This window comes from Polypterus senegalus, chromosome 13 (genome assembly GCF_016835505.1).
Source record: "Polypterus senegalus isolate Bchr_013 chromosome 13, ASM1683550v1, whole genome shotgun sequence".
In the NCBI taxonomy this organism is placed as follows: Eukaryota; Metazoa; Chordata; class Cladistia; order Polypteriformes; family Polypteridae; genus Polypterus; species Polypterus senegalus.
Window position 1 is genome coordinate 65,898,583 of NC_053166.1, and position 7,141 is coordinate 65,905,723.

Here is a 7,141-nt window from a genome sequence, read left to right on the forward strand (position 1 = left end):
CTGGGTAGACTTCCCTTCTCTAATGCAGCAAGCACATCATGAGAGAAATCTCAGCAGACATGGCAAAATAAGTTCCCAAGGTCAATCAAATACCATAGGCATTTGTTAAAGTGGCCAAGAGGAAATTGACAGGTTATTTGCTCTTTTTCAGAATAACCTTTCAAGATCCAAATTGGCTGTCAATCTATAGACTCTACAGTTCTGCTGGGAGACTTCAATAATCACTTGGGGAATACCATACTTACCGAAAGGGTACTGCTGCATCCATGAGCTGAATGTGTAATGTGACTACAATGTCAAGAAGGAGGGGTTTAAGACCCATTCACATCTGATTGATCATGATATAAAGTGAATAGCAAATCTCTGGTCTTCGTGCACGCCGTCTGACGCACATGACCAAACTGCTGGCTTGAAATCTTAGCCCAGAGTTTGCCGGTGCAAAGAGTACAGTATGCTAAAACAAACACATTTGTGTTTTTGTCTTTATTCTTGTATGATCTATTTATTCACATGTAAAAAGAAGAATGACGAACCTGATGTTTTGGCCCCCTGGCAGCTCAGGCTGATGGAGCAAATCACTGAAGTAATTTAAACACTGTACCTCTTCAATGAGAAGAATGACCTGCATTTAAACTGTCAACTTATGACTCTGAAGAACTGTATAAGTGTATTGCATCTTCAAGCCGAAAACCAAAGCAGTAGTTTAATCAGGGATGTTGCTTGCTCACATGTATCAGGACGACTTGATACTCCAATAAAATGAGTAAGTGAGCTGAGCCAAAGAACAAGCAATAAGAATAGGAAGGCAAAAGGTCACTGCATTCCTTTTAGGCGAGATCCGTGATAGCCTGAAATGAAGCTTAAAAATGTTGAGATTGAAATGAATAGAAAGTGAGAAGGTAGAATGAAGAGAAAATTAAAAGTGGAGTGTGTGGAATGAGGAAAATGTGACATCTTGAAGGCGACATTAAAAATGCGGAATGTGAAGTCAAGAATTCACATTAAAAATCCAGAATATAAAACTGATGGACAAACCCAGTGCGCTCTTGAATGGCAGGTGGCTGCGATCGCTGTGCGCAAGGCAGCTGCTGTTAGGGGGCTTGGACGGCATAAAATTTAAGAATAAAATGGGAGCATGTGAACCTGACACTAGAGCGTGCACATGAAATCACCATTAAAAGTTGACTGCAGCATGCAATGGAGATTGAAAACTCTCAGCATGAAGTTAGGCTAGCTGTTCTTTGTCTAGGACTGTGCTTTGAGAACATGGCTAAACTCTTCTTACAGTTTGTCCTGTCACTTCTCTTTAAATTGTATATTTCCCCCTATTACATGTAGCATAAGCTGTGAAAACCTCAAAGTACTCATGACAAACTTGTATTTTAACAACTTCATGTGTGACAAATTTATTTTAAAAAACTTCACGCTACCCATCATGTATGTCTCCTCCTACTTGACATTTGGCTCCTGGTTGCAGGGATACATACTTGGACCTACCTTGGAAAAAAAATAGAATGATCATCAAGCCTACTTTGAATCACAGTTTTGAATTCTTGTGGGATTTCTGTGCTAGCCATGTATTGCTCATAACATCAACTATGATCAAACAATGATTTTTATAGAGTGCTTTCAGGCAAAATTTGTATACTTTGCACATTCAGGTAAAGAAAAGTATTTAGAACAGAAAGAAAAATGTCCACTAATCACCAATTAAAGCAGACACCACAGGCTGAACAAACCTGTAAGACTCAAACGGGAAGCAGTTCTTCTGCATGTAACCTTGACCGTGTCCCATTTGATAACTTGGTAAATGGAGGGATCTGCAGCCTTGGCCAAAAACTGGTTATAACCCGACATGCTGGCAACTTTGGGACCCACTGCTGGGCACCCATGGTATGGTAAGCGGTTTTAAAAGAAATTGACCACCTTTGCAAAATAAATAGGGAGGATCTCCAAACTGGACTAGAAGGAACAAGTTGTTAAAAAACACACAACAGCCTATCTGCAGCTGTACAGGCCTGAGCAAAGAACTATGTAGAAGGGGTTCTAGCAATCGATGGGACAACTTAAACTAAGGTCATCTGCATGGTTAAAAAAAAGGCTTTACAGTGGCAAAACAAGAGAGACAGATGAGACCTGACCATACATAGAGGGGGGGGTATGAGAAAAAAAAAACCCACGGTGATTTGGCATATGCGTGCGTTTATTTTCTTCAACAAAGAAACGAAGGACAGTGCAAAGACTCACAAACTGAGGTGGTTTTCTCTCCACCCAATTATAACATTTATGTTAGATATATTACCTTAGTAGATGCTTCTTTCCCCCCCAAAGCAGTTTACAAAAGAGGTTCTCATAATTGAGTAACAAAACTTTGGGGACCGATTGTGAGCAAGTGCTTACAGGACAAGATTATAAAATTGAAAAGTATAAAAAGAAGGTGTACTCCAGTTACTTTAGGACAACCCATCTCCACATCCCTGAAATGGCCTATGGTGGTGTCCCCAAATAGAGAACCGTTGATCCTGGAGGAACAATGCACCACCAAAACAACAAACAGTGGTATTAACTCTGTTCTTCAGATACGAGGAGTTGTAAAGGGCTGGCAATTCGGTCTACATGTTGTTTCTGGACTTCATAAAAAAAAAAAAAAATGCTGTTGCCTACGTAACCCATCAAAAAAATCCCAAATTCACCTATGCATTAACTCCAGGTCAGCTTTCACAGTTCACTCTATTTTTAACTTTTGAGTTTATGGATTAGAGAGCCATTGGCTGGTCAGCTTTCCTAGATGAAACATAGCAAGCTCAGCTATTCAATGAAAATCCAAGTAAGTTGCTCTGCTAGTGATGTGCAAAATCAAAAATGGGATCTTAAATATCACAGTCTTGCCTACTAACATCTAAAAGTAATGGAACAATGACAGGACAAATTCAACATTTACCGCAGTTCCAAATCCCTGAAATATGAAAAACATCAGAATATACACAAATGCCGAAATACAGAGATGTTGGGAGTATGCACAGATACATCATGTTGCCACACCCACCATATGACAAGCCACCTCACACAACAAAAAAAACCTCAGTATTTCACCTGCATTCAATGCAATTTAAAAAAAAAAAAAAAGACACTGTTGCTATTTTCAAGCAAGCAGATAGCACAGTCACATTTACCCAGCTATACAGTATTTTGTTGGGAAAAGACATGCAATAGCAAGATTTTTAAAAATTAACAAGAATATGCAAACAGTGTAAAAGAACTTTGTCTAGGCATGCATCTTCTAAGCTTGTTTCGTAAGCATATACAGCAGACACCTTCAAGTAAAACAGCTTTATAAAAAAAAAGTAATCCGACAAGTATTACAACATGTCAATGCTTTTCACTGTTTGTCTACTTTTTTGGAGACTATTAAACTGTTAGAACAAGAAAAAACAACATTTGGATGCACAGAGTTTTGCACACTAATAACTTCCAGAAAGAGAGGCTGGCTTTCTTAAATACACCGCAATATTTTCTCATACAATGCAATCAAGAAACATCTGCTCTACAGCAAACCTTGAACAAACTGTGTTCCCAACACTACATGTGCCCCTGTACATAGGTTAATCAAGATCAATACAGTACAGAGCCCTTCAAATGTCTAAGCACAGGTCAAAAATTACAACATCGAGTAGTGGGTAGTTTACTGAACATTTTACATCATTTGCAAAACTTTCCATTAGCAAAAGATGTCAGCTAAAAAAAAATATATATATAAAATCTTTTTATTCTTCAAAGTTACAAATTTTTAAAATGCTCATCAGAATGTATTCAGTAATATGAAATTGAAGAAAACAAAATTAATTAAAAAACAGTTTCAAAATATAGGAGAGTGCTTTTTTCAGGCACACGCCAAAATCCACTTAATTTCAGCAATTACTTTACATAGAGGCAAGCGTTATTTAAATGTTTCATTTTCACTGCATGTCAATTTTTGTTCATACTGCTATTGCTGATCTTTTCATTTACATCAACAAAAAAACACACTGGCAGCTACCATATTCAAAGTAAAATTGCTATAGAAACAGTGAACGAGAATCTATCTGCATTTCAAGCTAAAAATACAGTATTACAAGGAGCAAAATGCTTAATTTTCTTTTGAACTTACAGTACAATTCAACATGGAACAAAAAGGGGGAGTGTTGCACTCATTAAAACACTATTTGGAAAATCTAGAAAACTGAAATATGTACAGTACGGCCTGGCAAAGAAAACTACAACTGTAGGATGTTCATTTTTATACTACATTGAAATCAGATTAAAACTCCTGAACATGTAAGTCAGCTACACATTTTTTATAACAAAATGTTAAAAATAGACGTGAAACGTGAGTAACACAATTTACTCAGATAAACATATAATGCAAAACGTTTGTAATGAATAATAGTGTTAGTAGGACACTTGGCATATATATGACTGAAAATACCCAACAAATTTCAACTGAAAATATCACAGGCAAGAATGAGTTGAACCAATAGATATTTTAAGAATAAAATACATTTCTTTCACATATACCTAGTTTATATTTACTACAATGAACTTGCTAACCATTTTCTCTTTATGTATTTTATCACTTTAGTATCCAAAGTATAGTAGATACCTATTTAGGCCATGGGCATAATGCAGGAATATATTCCGATGGAAAAAACGTACTTCATAGTATACGAGCCACAGCAGGCCGATAAAGGATTACACATGTTTAACCAGGCCAAACACTCGTCAGGTCGCTGCAAGCAGTCACTTCTAACATGCAATGTGTGACATCGAGCTTTAGATGAACCCTGAAGCAAGCTCACTCCACATGCCAGGTTCAACCATGACCATCTGGTTTTACTCAGACCTCACGGTCTTTCTGGTGTCCACATATAATGCTAATATATGCTGGAACTTGCCGCCACAACATCAATGGGAAAAAACAACAAAACGACTTTTGTATATGTAATAATTTATACTCATCAGATACGTGCTATGTGTACCCTGTATATGTAAACTTCATAAATCTCAACAGAAAAAATAGGACTGCATCTGAAAACACGCTATATAAAGATGGGGCTGTATCTTACGATTTTAAATATGGATCACCCGTAACAGCGGGGATAGGAATTCAGCAAATAAGAGATAACCAGCCTTTTTCAATGTCTGGTTAGTAAGAAAACAAGTTAAGCATCTACAGATAGTTCCGCATTTCACGGAAAAAAATGCAAGGAGCTCACAGACAGGTACTAACAAAGGGCACATGGTGGGGGTCGGTGTAAGACATGCACCCCCCGACTGCGAATTCCCATGTGCGTCGGAGAGCATTTATTAAGACTTAAAATTTAGACCAACAGGTTAATCTGTTTTTTTAAAAAAAAAAAAAAGGTCAGGTTAATTGGGGTGGAAAACCACAAATCTCTTCCTCGTGAGAAAGCAAAGATGGTGGTGATACGAGTAAGGAGGAAGGGGGGTGGTGGTGGTTGTTGGGGTTTGGGTTGCTGGAGTCCATCACGAACCAAAATGGAATGCGCTTATATGGTATCAGTTAGACAGCAATACAACAGTCACTCTCAACCCTTTCCGAAATGGAAGCAGGTCATGAACTGTTCACAGACGACACATGGGTGGGGGGGAATACTAGATATGGGGCTGTTGTAGCTTTAACCGAGTAATACGCTACAATATTACTTCCAATATTAACAATATACATTGGACGGAAAAATATAGCTCGATTGATGATATGGGAAAAAAAATCAACTAAAAGAATTACCGTCTGATGAAATATCAGGCGTACGAAGAGTGAAAATGCATACAACTTTAAACATAATACATACAGGAAACCCCATAATAAATCATAAGAAATTAATAATGTACAAATATTAAACACTTCCTCACGTTTAACACACTATGTAACTGCGCCATTTCTTCTCTTTAACGTTAAGGCTTCAACAACACAAAAAGGAAACAGTAAATAGATACAATTAAATTATTATTAATTCATTTATCTTACCTGTAAATCAAACCTATCGTCTAAACAAATTAAAGTGTTAATTTAATTAAACAGATTTGCCAATGAGCACAGGCCGGCGTTACGTCCTATCCAGCAGTTACACAGCGTGCTCTAACCGGCAGCTTCATATACTGAAGAGACAACCTATTTTCTTACTCTTCCAAGCGCCAATGAGGGATCGGAAGTCCGCCAAAATCGACCAACCACCGAAACAGACTCTATTCCGCAGCAATGTAATGCACCAATGAATCGCCTTTTTGTATCCTGTGCAAAAAATGACACGATATCCTCCAATCTATACTCTTAAATTATGAGAGTGGGCGTGACTTTAGCCGATATCTTCTCCTGTGCAAGACCGTAGCTCGCAACTATGCGAGTGACGACAGGATACCATATTTGAAGAGCAGTTTTCTTTATCCAATTAAAAATGTCAGTGCTTACGAAAACTCCAAGTTGATTGGAGCATCAAGGTCAAAAAGAGATTTTTTTCTTTCTTCTTTTCAAGTTTGTTTGATTTTGTACTGGAAACCCCTGCAAAAGAGTCTGTGTAACCCCAACGGACAAGGCTGGTTTTGTGCCCGGTTTTCTTGACCTATGGGATTGTAGTTTTATAAAGATTGACAGCAAGTGTTCTTCTATTTTTGTACTGGAGAGAAAATGTACAAGTTCGGCATCTGTTTTTTTGTTTGAAATGTTCTTCAATTTGGCTACCGGAGAGCTTTTTCAGATTTTTATAAATTGTATTATATTTTTACAGTGTTGTATCTTATTTAAAATTGATATACAGTTTCAGCTTAATAATACATTATAATGGGTAATTACGCACGTATATTGCTTGTTGAAAAATGGCACGTGCAGGCTAGTTTAAAACAAAACTTCCAAGGTATTATTATTTCTTTAATTTCGAGAAAAAAAATTGCTTTTAAGGGTTGCATACCTACAAATAGCAAGGCATTACTTCAAACTAATTAAAAACCATGAGCTTTAAGTTTTGCCGAATCCACATTAATAAGCTTGTATATTAATTTATAATACTCGGGTGTCACTTTTTCCATGCCTTGACCTGCTTTTTCTGTCTCAGAATTACTTCAAAATTAGCATGCTACTCCAAAGTTA

The 7,141-nt window shown here is 37.2% G+C and overlaps 1 protein-coding gene across 2 annotated transcripts in view; it reads right to left on the minus strand.

The window, feature by feature from the left end:
• The window catches only part of g3bp1 (GTPase activating protein (SH3 domain) binding protein 1), a 58,601-nt gene extending 52,443 nt beyond the window's left edge, over positions 1-6,158 (minus strand). For both annotated transcript variants that reach the window (XM_039773749.1, XM_039773748.1), the window contains exon 1: positions 6,026-6,158. The gene's annotated coding sequence lies outside the window, so the exon portion shown is untranslated. The remainder of the gene's footprint in view (positions 1-6,025) is intronic.
• Positions 6,159-7,141: the final 983 nt, after the last annotated feature.